The sequence below is a fragment of the Pavona decussata genome, unplaced genomic scaffold (assembly GCF_977016875.1).
Source record: "Pavona decussata unplaced genomic scaffold, jaPavDecu1.1 SCAFFOLD_219, whole genome shotgun sequence".
NCBI classification, from domain to species: Eukaryota; Metazoa; Cnidaria; class Anthozoa; order Scleractinia; family Agariciidae; genus Pavona; species Pavona decussata.
This window is the reverse complement of record NW_028145624.1, coordinates 2,753,453-2,769,683: the sequence shown is the minus strand read 5'-3', so window position 1 is coordinate 2,769,683 and position 16,231 is coordinate 2,753,453. Positions and strand designations below refer to the sequence as shown.

Here is a 16,231-nt window from a genome sequence, read left to right as displayed (position 1 = left end):
TTGCTGAAAAAAAAAAAAGAATAAAAATAAATTCTAAAGAGGCCAAGCTGCTTAATTTTCAAGGTTTATCGTCCAAAGAATTCATCAGTGGACAGATCTAAGTGTTTTCATACTTATCCAACCGTACGTTAGTTAGATATCGTTCTCACAATGAACACCCCTATTTTTAACTTAGAAGGCTGGTTAATCATTAACTATCATGACATGCGACCTGAAAAGACTCATTTTGAAGTCAGTGCGTGAATCCCTATAAAGTGATGGTAAAGGTTTCTGGCAAAGTTCTTTTCTAAAGAAATCGCAACTTTTTGAGTGGAAGACCACCTTTAAAGATCGCATCAAAAACGAATGCACAAAATGATATAGTATGATAATTATTTTTCTTCAGCTTTACACAGCTGACTGTCAATTATAACAGAGCAAAGCTTAAGACTGAACCTTGTGGGGCGATAGCTAGAGTGGCCCTTTAAACGGATTCATGCCAACGTTTCAAAAAAAAAATCAAAATGGTTATTCTGTTAACGTAAACAAAGTAATTCTTACTTGAACTTATATTTTACATTAAGTAGAGAAATAATAATTAAAGGGGTATAAGAATATTGACTACTACCAACAGGAAACGAATCATTGTTTCTTTTGTTAAATTCAGTGTGAGAAAGTTTCAATGTCGAGTGAAAACTTTATGATATTAATAGCTGCACGCAGTTGTCATTAATGTGCACCGTATCTTCACAAAAAAGCTTGGAAACGGATAATAAAACTTACCAATGATGCATGTGTGTAGATATATACTTCTTTGGAAGTAGTTTAACTAGCAAGGCCTTTGTGTTGTCTTATCCAAGCGACAAAATAATTATTCAAATGAACGTTAACTTAACCAGGTGAAAAAACATAACATTCTCCTTTCGCGATTCCCATGGCAACGGGCCTTTGGCGAAGAGGCTTCTAATATTTTTCCTTTAATTTTAAAATTACCAAACTGTTAGCCAAAAGCGTTATCGACTACTTAACATTCAGAACACCCATTAGTTCACTTCGGTGGATATCTGTTCGAAAAGCCTTAATCGCCTTAGAAATTCGGATTTAGTCAAAAGAAAATCTAAAGATTTCTTCGGCAAAATTTCAGCTCAAAATTTCGAAACAATGGAAAACTAATTTCTTAATTAATTCGTTTTCGTAAAAAAAAAAAGGTGAAAAAACGTCAGCTTGCATTTTCGAATAGCCAATAAACGACTCGTAAATTCGAGGAATAAATTCCGTTCGACTTTCAGCAACTTAAATCTTCAGTTTTAAAAGCATTCGAACAGACCAAACAGTATTAAATCGTACAAATATGCCAATAACGCGGCACAAAACGATCTAGGAAGACAACGTCTTAAGTATTTTGCTAAAATGTTCTTGTTGCGTGCCCTGAACATTCATCATATAATTAATGAGCAGAAACCATAAAAAGTACTTCTAGGAAGTAGCAAGAACACAGTTGCACTTTCGATAGTTCCCTCCTGGGCTGAGTTGCTCGAAGCATGGTTAGCGCTAACCATTGGTTAAGAGGTATTAAAACCTATAGGTTGTCATGGTATTTAACCCGGGTTAGCGCTAACCATGCTTCGAGCAACTGGGCCCTGACTATTATCTAGACAGTTATTTGTTTGTTTGTTTATTTATTTATTTATTTATTCATTTATTTACTTTGTCTTCTGGAGCCGGGGGGTGGATTCTGACCCCTGACCCCCCCCCCCCCCCACCAACCTCAAAACTTCGAAAACGTAAAAGCGCTGATAATTAAAATTGGAAAATAGATAGTACGAAAAAAGATGATTCCTCTGAGATCCGCAACGGGGAGTGATGACGTCATATGATGTTATAATATCGGTAATCTTGGATTTCTTGATTTTTCCGAAACCTCAGAAAACCACCAAAATCCTACCATTCGCAATTGTTTCTTATGAAAAAATCACGAAGTTTCGTGTGGGGAGTTGCGCAAATATTAAAAAGTGATAAGGTAGCGTTCAAAGTCGGCGCGGGCAAAACTGCCCCAACACACCCCACCCCAGTCAAACCAATGGCACGTGCGTTATAAATTTTGGTACATTTCTTAACCGTCTCCTGCAAAACCACAACATGAAATGACCAAATTCAAAATTTTTGTACAAGGTGGCACAAGACCGTATTTTTTTTCTATTCACTTTCTTAACTCGAACGCTGTCCCCGCCAATTCAGCTCCTCGAAAGTTTGTTTACATATTACAAGTTAGGCTGGCTGGAATAAACGCAAGGTAGTGCAAGTCTGTGAATTCATGTTTTGTGGTGACGTTTCAGTTAGCGTTGTCGTCGTGGTTCTTAAAGTAGGGGCTTTAAAAAACCACGGCGGCAACGCCAACGAAAACTTCACTTGAAAATATAAGTCCGCGTTACTCGGTACTACTTCGCGATCATTCCAATTCGTTCGACTTGGTTAATGTGGCCGAAATATCCAGTAACCGTACAGGTAGGAACGGCGTCCAAGTTGAGACAGAAAATGAAAAATTTACCGTCATGTGCTCAGCACGTTCTCGTCAAAACTTTGAATTTAGTCATTTCACGTTGCTTGTTTGCCCGAGGACAGCGAAGGGATGTACCAAAATTTGTAACGCACAAGTAGGGCTTTTGCTTCTTGCTTATTAAATTCTATTGTTTTGTTACGTTCTGGTCGTCGTCGCCGGAGCAGCTTCTAAATTAAAACCCTTTATCTCTAATATCGGCAGTGACTCTCAACGGTATGAAAGCATTGGGTATGTTTTCTCTTCCTTAAAACTCCCTCCCTAATCTCGGAGACAAAATAAGAGGCAGAGTTCCGATTTTTTCCACAATGAGGAGATATCTCAGCCTTCTTTTTACCTGACGTAAATAATAGAATAGCTTCTGTCATCTGTGTATTTACATCAATGCGTTACGTTTTGCAACTCGGCGAAACTGTTTTCCATTTTCATAAATGTACGTCGTTGGAGTTTTAGGCCTTTTCCTGTCTGATCACGTGACTTACCAAATATGTTTGTGACTCGATAATATCTTGAAAACCTTTGAAATAGAAAATATGGTCTAAAAAACATCATTAGAAGTTAGGGTTTCCAAGATATGGTGAATAGAAACTTGCTATAAAAACACTAATAGTAGTTACGTTTGTACCCCCTAAATTGTGGTAAATAATTATAGTTTCTTCAACTATATACGCGTATGCGCACGCTTTCGAGTCGCGAACGGAGTCGCTCGACAAGTAGCTCTTGCTTTTTAGTTTTACATCTTTTTTGATTGCTCATATTTAATCTTTTATACAAGCTAACCTCGAAGACGTTTGCAGTTAATACATTCAAAAAGGAGAGAACTTGGAAAAAACGTCCACTGAACCATATACGTGGAGTCCTCAATGTAAAGATCATACTTCATCCGGCCCCTTAAGTTTCAACATTTATTTGACAATTTAAGTGAAATAAAAATGTTAATAAAGTTTTAAGAATGATACATTTGGCTGTGGTCACACTGTAGATGTAATTACAGCGCGATTTAGCATGCTAACTCACGATTGAGCTAAAATCTCTCTGCAACCGGATAAAGAAGCCACCCAGAAATGCGATTATTAGCCTTGTTATTCTTAACCCTATCTAGACCGGGTTTTTGTCATCTTCTAGAGCATAAAAAGCATGTTTATGTATCCTTTGATGTTCACAACGAGCAGTGATTACGTCATATTGCGTGATAATTACGTCATAATTGCCTAATGGCGGCCAAAATTGAATAAAAAGTAATCAAATGACCATTAAAAGAACACTGATATGAGCGTTCATATTACGTAGCCATACATTTACACAGAGGGAGCAGTCATTTTAGAAAGTTCGCAAAAGAAAAGTATAATAAAAGCAGCATAATGGCGAAATCGAAGCGATTTTGACGTGCAAAATTACGTTTGACAGGTGACTATATATCAAATCGCTGTGTAACCGAAGCAAACGCCAACCTTGACTTTCCACTAAAGCTTGTTTATTTCCAAACCTTGATTTAGAGGAGAAACCACGCTTTAACCCTGCGCTTTAACTCTGCAGTTTTACTAGAACCATTACAGACATAAAATTCCAGGTTCAAAGAAATGAGAGTTTGCGAAAAGTGTTTCTGTCAATATCTATTTATCAGTCAATTGCAATTAAGACTTTGAATTAAGGCACCCACAAAAGTTAACTCTCTTAAGCTACAACTCTAGATCTCACTACCACAAAAACACGTCTATGATGACCATTGCAAATGCAAGTATTTCACTGATAGGGAAGAGGCGGTTGGCGTTGGCTGTAGGGTGGGGAGGGCCTGTCGGAGCCATGGTAGGACTAGGCGCGGTGGAAGACATCACGACAAGCTTTGGAGGCGGCGGCGCTGTCACATTCTGGTTGTTGCAATTGTTTGTATCACAGCACTCAATTTTAAAAGCGTCCGATATGGTCCAGTTTCTTGAAGTGGCGAAGTCCATTTTCAACTTTTCAATAGCAGCTGCCATATCTACGATCAGAGAAAAAGATAAGTAGTAAGTATGATTTGTAAAGCGTAGTGGAATAAGTTGCGTACAATTCAGGTCACCCACTAGCTGCACACGTGAGCGCTCGATATACCAATTACACATTCTCGATCCCTGAGCCTTTCGGCTACAGTCACGCGCAGAAAGTAAGAGCCCTGGGGTTAGAAATGGCCCCTGTATAGCCTATACTAAGTTCATAAAGACATATATCGGATATATGTCTTTATGAGCTCAGCAGCTTTTGGTTTAAAGCTGGGACTGGGTCACTGTACTTCCCTCTAGTTTATAGTACAGGTATACGACAAGCCGAAAAGCAAGTAGAGTGTTGGATGGCGGCTCGCGGCGTTGATACGGAACAAACGAAGAATCCAGAATAATTAAGGAACTGTGATATAATTAGCAGGAGGGAGTTGAGAAATAGTGAAAAATAGGGATAAACCCTCTACCCAGATGAAAAAATAAATATCCCCCCCACCCCCAAGCACTCAAGTGATCTTACGTTTTCTCCCTTAGTATTGAGCGAACTTCTTCCGTATTTCATGACTTACAGGGCCTCGTGCTGTTTCAACAGTTAATTCAGTTTCATGACATTTTCATCGGGAACAAACAATACTTAAAAGCCACAATACTCGATCTCCACATATTCAGATTGAATGCAGTGGCGGGAACACTCGCCTCCCAGCAAAGTGGGGTGCGCTTATTTCAATTGACCTGAGCAGTTCATACAGCCCCGCACAACGCCAGTCATCCACATGTCATTTTCGCTAGCTGTACCATCCTGCTGCCGTGTAACAATGAGTTGATCCAACGTTGGGGAAGGTCTTGTTTGAACAGGCAAATGGTACTTGCATAGAGTTACACATTGCAATGTCATCACCATTGCCGGCATCAGCCAAACAGGAGTTGCACGTAGTTGGGTTAGCTACAGGATTAATAAGTAAACAAGCTGCAATAACTTGAGGTCCCGTCCAATTTTGTTAGGGAGCTTAAGCAGCGACGACGGCAACGGCAACGAAAACGTCACCTGAAAATATAACTTAAATTTATTTCATTTGTGCTACTTCGCGATTATTTCAACTCGCTCAACTTAATTATAGAGAAACGGCGAACTATCCACGAACCAAATTGGTACGAGTAGCGTTCAAGTTTAGACAGAAAATGAAAAATTCACCGTCGTGTGCTCACGTTCCCCAAAAAACCTAGAATTTGGTCATTTCACGTTGTTATTTTCCAGAAATGTACCAAAATGTAAAACGCACGTGCAGAGCGATTGTTTTTGCTCATTAAACCTATTGTTTTGTGGCGTTGTCGTTGTCGTCGCCGTCGTCGTTGCTTAAGCTCCCTGTTGTCGTTTTTTGGACAAACACCCACCTGGTAGTCGAGAACAACAGTTGTTTGTTGTTGTTGTTGTTGTTGCTGTTTTGTTTCGTGGTTAAAAATATCAGTGCGATCAAGGATTATAACTTTAAACGAAAACCTTGCAAAAATCAGTTTTCAGTTTTTTCATATTTTCAAGCCTTAAAAAGTGATCCACATACGGCTTTCTATTATACGACAGGCAAGATGACACTTATTTGGGTGAATTTATTCACAGAAATCCCATATTACACTGGGGTCTTGTCGCATAGGGTTTGAAGCTCTCGTCGGACAACAGTAATTGAATTAGCTCTTGGCACTGTGGAGGCTTTTTCTTTAGCTGAAGAATCTAACACGTTTGAATGAGGGCACCCATTTCTCTAGTATTCATTCGTCCCCAACTGTTTTTGAACAAAAAGATTTAATTAGGTTAGGGCCCTCCTTACTGTCTTTCGTGTTACGTCGTCGCTTAAAAATGTTTGAAAAGCTAATTAATGCTTGATCGTTAGAACCGTTTGAAAAAAGCGCGCGGTTTTGCCAGAAAATTTTACGCTCTGTACTATTCATCTATAACCTGTTCCACAAAAAGGTTGAAAAAACATAACCGGCGTCATACGCAAAACGTATTTGTTATAAATCTGATTTAAAAAAATATCCTTTACTTTGGGATATTCCTAAAATTCCTAAATTCATCTGCCACGCGTTCCCGACTTTGAAGTGCCCTTGACTATTGTAGAGGTTTTAAAAAATCCACAACTAATGAACGCTTTCATTTTTTGCATTACTAGAGTGGGAGCAAGAAAAGTCGAAAATAACCATGACCCTTTTTATTCCTCTTCCAAATAAATACAAATCATTAGTGTAGTAACATAAATGTGGTTATCAATTTGTCTCGATCTTCCGGTGAACCAAGAACTTTCACAATCAAACAAGAGTATCTTGGAGCCGAGTTCTAAGTATTGGTTGAGTTTTTCGTTCACGTGGCTGATTTCTGCCATCTGTAATTAATACCTCCATTCTGCTCAAGTTAAGGACGCAATTTTGTTGGGTTTATTCAATTTTGCGCCAAGCCTAATATCAAATCGTGCCCGTTAATTACGTACACAATACACAGCGTGCATGAAACCAACTTTGGTTTTTGCATAATTCGCCGAATAAATCCGTAAAATCCATGCAACGAAACTATACTCACCTTGCACTACTGCAATTTTGCAAACAAACACAACCACAAGTGGAATAAACAGCTTCATAATGACTTGTCTCCTGCACGAAAACTCAAAAAAAAACTTGTTGTTAACACCTGCAAACTTGTCGCACGAGATAGCATCGGAACAGCCTAAAACAAAGTCATAAATATCCATAAATCAGATAAATTTAAACGACATGCTGTTGGCTCCAGGATAACAATTAAACAATTGCTTTTTATGTCAACCGTGTTGTCAACATGTTACCACAAATAGTTTAAAATTTTACGCTAATTAGTGAAAACATCCAGTGGTTAATACCGCTCTCATAAAAATGACTTCAAATTATTTGACAGCTAAATTTTTGCATGCTTCATCACCTTTAATAAGATCAGTAGTATGTGATTTTGTGTGCATGGTTGATTCTCAAAACATTTTGCTTTAATTAATTGTTTTTTTATTTTTTCTCAATTTACCGAAGGTGTAGATTTTAATTTGTAGTCCATCGGCCGTGTTACAGTTTAACATAATTATAATAGCCACATTTTTCTATTTTTTTTTTTTCCAGTTGTCTGTGACACTTGTAATGTTTATACTACAAATTAAATTGTTGTGACACCTTCTTTGTGTGTGAAATGAATTTGTGAAATTAATACAGTGGAACCTCTCCTTACGGACACCTCTTTAATACGGACACCTCTCTATTACGGACAGTTCACTTGGTCCCTGAGAGACAGAAATCCATATAAAGCCTACCTCTCTAAAACGGACACCTCTATAATACGGACACTTTTCAAGGATTGAGTTGATCTCTTTCCTCTCGTTGTTCTAAAATTGTTTTGTAGCTATGTGAAGGTCTTGTTTCGCATTTTTAACCAAACAGGCCAAAAACCCCATGACGGTCCCTCTGTAGTGGGAAGGAGGGGGGAGGGGGGGGGGGGGGAGGTAACCTCGCATTTTTCAAATATAAATAAATAAGAAAACAATATTTATAAAAAACTTTACAATGCATTACAGTATATCGGAACATCGTAAATAAAAATAAGTATCAATTGTGGCCCTTATGAATTTTTGTTCCGTTTTGCCATCCCTGCTTCTCAGAAGGCAAATTTCGATCGTCCCTTGGTATAGTGCGAAGTGAATCGAGTTCATTCCCGCCAGAATCCACATCATGACCCCGCTTTGATTTGGTTCGAATGACTCGAATCCCGTACCAGTCAGAACTCCCATTTCGATCCCGCTTTGGTGTGGTGCGAAATGACTTAGACTGATCTCGCACCAGCCAGAAACTACCACTGTGAGTCCAGAATACTTAACAATTATTTTACAACACAAAGTAGCACATGACCTCATCGCGGTCCATACCCATGAACATGGCTATCAAGTTATGCGCCAGAGGATTGTGTGAAATTATTGTTTATTATTATGTAGTCAGTTCCTAATTTTACTTCTCGACATTAAAGAAGGTAACTTTGGAAAGTAGTATAAGGTCGAGCTAAGAAGCCAGACGTTTTGCCGGGTTTTTTTGTGCGGCTTTCCTATATTAGGAGTATATTGAATCACGTGATGCATTTTGACCGATTGTTAGACGTGAAGCGAAAATGTTTGATGGCTAATAAGGGCAGGCAGCCTATGAGAAATAAAGTGATTGACCATGAACCAGAAGCCATCTGGTGTAACCTCAATAAAACGCATTATTTCTTTGCTTTAGAGAAATTATAAGAACTTAAATTAACGACGCTTGTTAAATGGATGACTCTGTGATTACTGGAGACGCTCCCTAAGCGAGTCGTTGTGCATGTTCCTAAGCGCGAGAAATCGAGAAAAGAGGTCGTATTCCGTTTCCATCTTGAAACGTCACAATAGCATCTTGACGTCCCAATACTGTCCATCATGCCCAGCGCGCGCGTTTCGTACCGTTCCTCGTGGTTTCGCTTCCAAAACTACAAGGCAAGGTAAGATCCTTGCGAAACTACGAGGAACGGTACCATTTCGTACCGTTCCTCGTGGTTTCGCTTCCAAAACTACAAGGCAAGGTAAGATCCTTGCGAAACCATGAGGAACGGTACCGTTCCTCGTGGTTTCGCAAGGATCCTACCTTGCCTTGTAGTTTTGGAAGCGAAACCACGATCAAACGCTTTATATTTCTCATAGGCTATCGGCCCTTATTAGCCATCAAACATTTTCGCTTGCTACCGATCGATGAAAATGCTTCCAAAACTACACGGCAAAGTAAGATCCTTCCGAAATTCTGGAAAACCTGTTGGAATTGGATTTGGTAGAACTGTCTTATGACACTCAGAACAATAAGCTAATTAATATTGACGTTATTCACAACCATTTAAGGTTACGGATACCTTCGAGAGTGGTTTTTTTTTTTTTTTTTGCCAAAAAAAATTTTGAGGCTAAATTAAACATTTCTAGTCTCGCTTCATTTAAAAAAAAAAATACAAATCTTGAGGCGTGCACGAATTATCAACTAGAAAGGTTTTTCAAATGAAATTCTATCACCCGCCAGAGTGCTATAAGCCAATAAAAATTTGTCAACGTAAGGGCCTCCCTTGATGTTTTTCGCGGTAAAACATCCGGAGTCGTTCAATTCATGTCGCCTCTCTTCCTTTTGTTTACGTTTGCAACTCGTGATTTATTCACACCAAGTTTTCGCTTGTGTTAGTGTTGCGTATCGTGTATGGCGAAATATAAGAAGGAAAAGAGTCCGTGGATGAAAACTAAGAAGAAAACTGGTCCTAAGAAAAAGAAGAAGAAAGTTTCGGATGAAAGATGGCGAAAAACTCTTGCCGAAACCGCATAAGCGCGTAGCGCATAGGCCCAGGTATACGATAATCGATATATCGAGTTCTTTGAGGCCCTTTCCCTCCCCACATATTGCGCTCAACGCTGGCCTCCAGGTTGCGGGTGAAAATATCTCCATCAAACCTGCAAAGCAGAAAAACTCGGAAATTGAACTGCAAGCTTGCGGTGGCAATTTAGTCGCATGGATAATATAAATAGTGACTGTCCTTCAACGTACCCCAGTGACCGCATTTCTGCCTGCAGCTGTTCTTTCGGATCGATGGGGCTCACCGTCGAGGCCACTGCAGTTTTCCTTTTCTTCGAAGAAGTTTTTCTGCCCGGCATTTCGCGAGGAAATCCGAGAAATTCTGACTGGTAATAGAACTGCAGTTACACACTCAACTTTTCCGGCGCGACACCAGTAATCTTAAGGGACTCAGCAGTAGGTCTCCTGTAATTCTATTGGCTTTCGACCTCGGCGGCATCCACAGTGTTGAAATATGGCGCAGCAAGGGCGTGAAATGTTTGTAAACCTTTAGAAGCGAAAAAAACCTACTTCTTTTTTACACGAGTGTGCTTCCTTTAAAGTAATTTATACGATACAAGGATTTGACGGATAGCCTTGAAATTAGGCCGAAGATTTCCAAGACACCGAGCAAAAAAGCTGTGTGAGGGATTTCCGTTTTGTAAAATTGATCTCCCGCAATGGCCTTCGTCGTAAAATGTATCGGTGAGTTTTAATCGTCAAAATTGACAGTAAAATTGCGAAGCAACCAATAGGAATATCGAAAAAGCCTCACACAGTGTAGAAGATTAATGCCTTGTGATTGATATGATGCAGTAGTTTTGATTCTGCGGTCGAATTCCATACCCGATAAATTCGCTCAAAGAGGCATCAGTGGTTTTGGGCTTTTGGGACACACTCTCCTTACGGCTAGAAAAAATCAAAGCGAAATAATTTTTACCAGATAGTACATTTTATTAGCTTTGTACTGATATATAGTTTATGGTTGTTGCATTTAAGACAGCGCGCAAATATTTTTTTTCGCGAAGGACACTCGCGAAGGTATCCGGTAACCTTAATTTACCTTATGGTCTCTTTTGTTCGCGTTCATCATTGTAGTTACTCAAGATCCAGTATGCCAATTAATATTCAATCTGTTTGTTGTAGTTCATTTTTATTGTACATTGTACTTTGATCACTTCAATCCGAACAAATATTGTGGGCACCAAGGTCTGATTTAATAAGGGTTGCAGTAAACATAATAATAAAGGAGAAAAAAAAAACATCCTGTATGAGTAATAACCTGCACTGGGAAAATAAAGAAGTAACCGGGAACTACAATACCCCCGCTGCACCCTTGGTAGGATGCCCTGTAAACACCTCTGAGACTGGTTGAATGAAACGTTTTTAAGATAACATGGATCTAACGGTTGCTCTCAAACAATAACCTATTGTTTTGCAACTATACTTTCAGGGATCATCATTCGCAGTTTATGCAATCCAGCTAAATGCGTAAGGGCCTGAGGCGACGCACTATAATCTTTGATCACTACTAGTTTTAGTCATAGTTTTCCACTTCTTAGTGCACAGTGCACAATAGAAGAGAGGTTTTGTCAGTTTTCTATACGTGATGGCGTTAGACGTTTCACGTGCACCCAATCAGACGGCTATCTCCTCTATTTACTGCCGATAAATTTTAACGCCCCTCGTGTTTTATTCAGTAACCAATGAAATTAAATGTTAACTTTGTTTTCCGTGACGTATCTTTCTAAAATAAAGAAACTAAAAGACAACCCTCCTACTTTATGAGAGAAAATGAACATTACGCTTAGAACACTTTCAATCGAAAGTTATTAGTAATTATAACCCACCCATTAATTTTCGCGCGATTTTATTGGCTACTTTACGTCACGTGGTGCAAATTCACAGGACGGTTATCACGTAATAACCCCCGCCTGCGTCGATATTCGCCCTCCTATTACTTTCATTGAAAAGAAACAAAGCCAGCTGAAAAAAGCCAGCTCAAAAGTTTCACTTTTTCGTTTTTATTATTTTACATGGAAGAAAAACAAACTCGTTTTGTAAATGTCCAGTCATGTTTACAGCAAAAAGCTGGTCGTAAATGCGGTTCCGGAAAGTACAAAAATGTCAACAAAACATGCTGTCAACGTCTTTGAAGGTGTAGAAAGTTACGAGTAGACTTTCAGATTTAGTCCTACGCAAACTGAGTCAGTTTGTTAAGTTTTGGTCAAATCACAGTGAAAATAAAGTTCCTGTAAACCAATCAAATGTACTTATTTACGGCAATCGCGCGCATCCGCCATCAGATCAGCACGGGCTTTCTTACGAGCGGTTTTCGCGCGATATGAAAATTAATGGGAGGGTTATAAAATAAATAAACCCCTTTCTGGCTTGCTGGTACATCGGCTGATAATGTCCTTGGCTAAGAGATTGTCCTCAAAATTTCACATTTGCCCTCTGCCAAATATTCATTTTTCGGACAATCTCTCAGCCGCGGACATTATCAGCCGACATACCAGCCGCCTGAGGGGGTTTATTTACTAATTAGCTTGTAATTAGCATTTACTTACAGCTCGCGCTCATATGCTATAATGCGCGCGCATTTGAATCGAAATTTTGACGTAACAAAACATGTTTATAGCAACTGAAAGAGTTCATTTACGTTGCTCGAAGAACTGATTTGTTTCATCGTGAAAAACAAAAATTCGTGTAGATTTTGACTTTTTTGTAAAGAGTTGCCAACACTAGGTAAGATGTCTACAGGGGTCTGCAACGAAAAGTGAAAATTTGCACATGAATAGTTAAATGTGCATTGCTCACCCACCGAAAAGGCCCCGTTATTCGTAACACCCTCATCTTGTCTTGAAAATAAAATCAGGACCCAGTTATTCAAAGCCCAATCAAGATAATCCCGAATTAACGTGGACTTTGATGCGAGTTTAATTAATAATCAATAAAGATTCTTCCAAAAGATTTTTGTCCCTCAGTTTTTCTTTAGACTTTTCTTACCTTTAGATTGAAATTAGCCTTTTAAACCATTTTAAACGAGCGAGATGAAAACTTCGATTAACTTTTAATCGTGGATTAAAGTTAATCGGCTTTCGAACAACCGGGCCCTGGGGCACCTAGTGATCCATTTTAACAGTGAATATCAATTGAAAGGCCTAAATCGCCTCGGAAATATATAGTGCAACTGGGTCACTTCCTTCATCGATTAGCTCTTCAGGGACAGGAAAAAAAATTGTACGTCGAACCTTAGCCGTGTCCCAAAGGCTCGACTCAGTGAAGCGAAAGAGAAATTAACGAGAGAGAACCCCCGAGGGTGACCCCTCTTCTTGTTTTCAATTTTGGAGGGCAATCTTCCAGAGGTTAGTATCTACGAAGTAACTTGGCGAAAGTTGAGCAAAGAATCGGAAGACCTGGAAACCACCATATCAGAATTGACCCATTGAAACTGAAACATGCTATCGAAAAGAGACGCAAAGTACTGCTCGATATTGCGTGTTTAAGTATATATCCACCAGAACTAATGTTGGTATGATACGACTGTAATGCGATGGAGGGCAAATGTCGCAATAAGTTTGAAACGATTATTTATATTCCCAGGAAAGTAATTAACCTACCGGATAAAAGCTATTTCATTCTCAAAGACTCGATAAAAGAAATGCAAACTAAAAGCCTTGACCTAGATAACTTTATCCACTTATCTCGCGGCATTTGACCCGATCCGCAGAGTATGGCAAAGCAATTTTTCAGCTTCGGCGCCAAAAATTCAAATCATTTGCCTCTTTTTCGATATAAAAGGCCCTTCCGACCACAGAAAATGTTTCATTTCCCAGTCATCGCCCGACCGACTTAATTTTGAACAAAAAGCTCAAAATATATATCTGATTTCGTTGCCTGCTTTCTGTTCTCGGGGTGTTTCCAAGTTTTGTTAATTTTTATATACATCCTAAAGTGCCTTTGACATGAAGCAGTCCTGATGCACTATAAATACCAGCTCTTTTCACCGAGTTCACGTACTGCGCACTGTACTACACTAGTACATATGCCCTGCTAAGGCTCCCACAATTGTTGTGTAGAGAGGGGGTGTTAAAGCTGCTCTCAGAGGACACCTCTGCACTGATTTAACTATGCCGTGTCTTTGATGGCAATTGGAAACAATATCTCATCAGGTCATTGGCTGACGATGAAAGAAGATCAAAAGGGGTTGCCATGCATTACTTAAAATTTCGTGTCCCGTGGACAAATAATTAAAATTACTTTTAAATCTATTTGATTTTGCATTGAACTTATTATATTTCATATAGTTGGCGTGAAATCTTTTCAGATTTTGCCGGCTTTAATGTAAGGGCGTAAGTGCTGTCCAAGGATGGGTAATAAACCGTACGTATTCGTGTAAGGACACTAGTGCATGTAGTGTAGTGTTAACAGTGCCTTGTCACTAACCATAAAGGGTGGAACCGATACCAGTTTTTTCTAATCGATCCGATAGGAGTACGATGTTTCCTCCCCCGCCTTTGTTGATATCGATATTACGTCATCGTCCTCGATTTGTAATCCCTACTTCATAAACTGCGAGAGACTGGTACGAGTGAGTATTATGGGATCGTTTGGCTAGACGGATGGAAATTGTGGATGAATAAGCATGTTTTACAAGTGCATTTCTCGACAGTCACTTGTTGCGTTCGACGAAGAAAGAACGCACTCCTAATACAGATTGAGTCGAGATTATATGGGACAGTCGATCGATCAACAAATGGATCTTGGGACGTGTATGACATCATCACCAACATGGCAAGAGCCTGGGGTCGAGATCATGAACGCACTCCCTAATAACCTTTGATTATTCCCCGTGGTATAGGAAATACCTTTTATTTAAGGCGAAACCTATTTAACAAGAGCTACGATACCCCCGAAAAAATGCCGAAGGAGCAATACCACAATCCCTCACTTATACCAGCGTTCTCACAGTTTCTGGAGTGGGGAAATATGAGTTAGTGCTCAGGCCATGCGCCCATAAACGAACCTTGGGGTGCTTACCATTTACGCAAACCACCTGGATGGAAATTTCCGGCATAAATACGAAATGATTTAACTTGTCTTAACAGAAGATGGATAACATGCAAAATGTATGAACATCAGCTGTAAATCCCAAAAGGAGTAACAAAAATGCATCACTTTGACCAGAAGCCTATAATTTCGTAAGTACTCCAAATGGAATGATGCGTACCATTTGATTTTTCAACTGGAATTTCGGGATTTTCCATGTAAATGGTAAGCACCCTAACACGTAAGCGGCAGTTGGGCTATGCTGCCGGTCCACGATACTGCGTTGGCGTAAAATATTACCAGCACATGTCATACAAAGGCACAAAAAATATTGGTGTAACATATATAAAGAACGCTTCATTGAGAAAATGGTTAGCTCGAATTCAGTGGGGAAAATAAGGGCCAATTCTTGTTCCAAGTGGTCACGTGAGCAATATCGAACGGTATCGAAACGACAGATGCGATATTTCGTGCGAGTATCGACATTTGTCAAGGAGACCTCAATATCGTTGATATTGGTGCCGATATGGGCCCACCCGGCTAGCCATTACGTAATTATGACAACGTCTTCGAGCACTGTTGGCTTCTTTTTTCTTTCATTTGAATAGTTTTGTTGGCGAATATAGAGTTTCTCATTCGCTAAAGCCTCTCCTTCGCCCAACATTCCGCCAGCTACCCAGGCAGGCTGTTATTGTTTTGTTTTCCTGATAGTTGAATCTGCCGACTGCCAAGCCCTAAGCGTAGAAATTTGATAGGAGCAAAATTTGGACTTTGGAAACATTGAAACACATACGATATCACTGACGGAAATAACTGCTTGTATTATTAATTCATTTGAATTGTCCCCTTTTTCCAGATTGAATTTTTAAAAATATTTCACAGATCCAATCCACGTGGAAAAATTAAAGATTTCCTCACAGGGTGCAAAGGAATTCTGCTCGATCATACAAGACATATCTCTTGCATCGAGGGATTATAGAAGGATATGGAAGCAGAAAACGATTACAATTTAGAAAAATTTCATTTTTGCAATCCTTATTGTACAAATTAATTAAAGATGTTTCCTGTAGGATCGATAGAATTCCTCTGCACCCTGTTATTACCTTAACGCAATCTGGATGTTAGGGGGCCATTAATTATAATTACGATATAAAGGCTATGAAATCGATCCTTAGAGTGTTGAGTTATAAAAAAAAAAGCATGTAGAACGAGACATTTAAACAGAGGCCAATTTGCCGACGATTGAGCAATGACCAACACACTGTTGACAAATTCGTTATCTTTACAT

The 16,231-nt window shown here is 39.3% G+C and overlaps 1 pseudogene across 1 annotated transcript; it reads right to left on the bottom strand.

Annotated features, from left to right (window-relative positions):
* Window positions 1-3,851: 3,851 nt before the first annotated feature.
* LOC146459514 (putative skeletal organic matrix protein 2) lies at window positions 3,852-7,191 on the bottom strand (annotated as a pseudogene). Its single transcript, XR_014857914.1, has 3 exons — window positions 7,082-7,191; window positions 5,245-5,455; window positions 3,852-4,517 (listed from the first exon to the last, which is right to left on the bottom strand). The product of XR_014857914.1 is annotated as a putative skeletal organic matrix protein 2 (transcript).
* Between the last annotated feature and the right edge of the window lie 9,040 nt (window positions 7,192-16,231).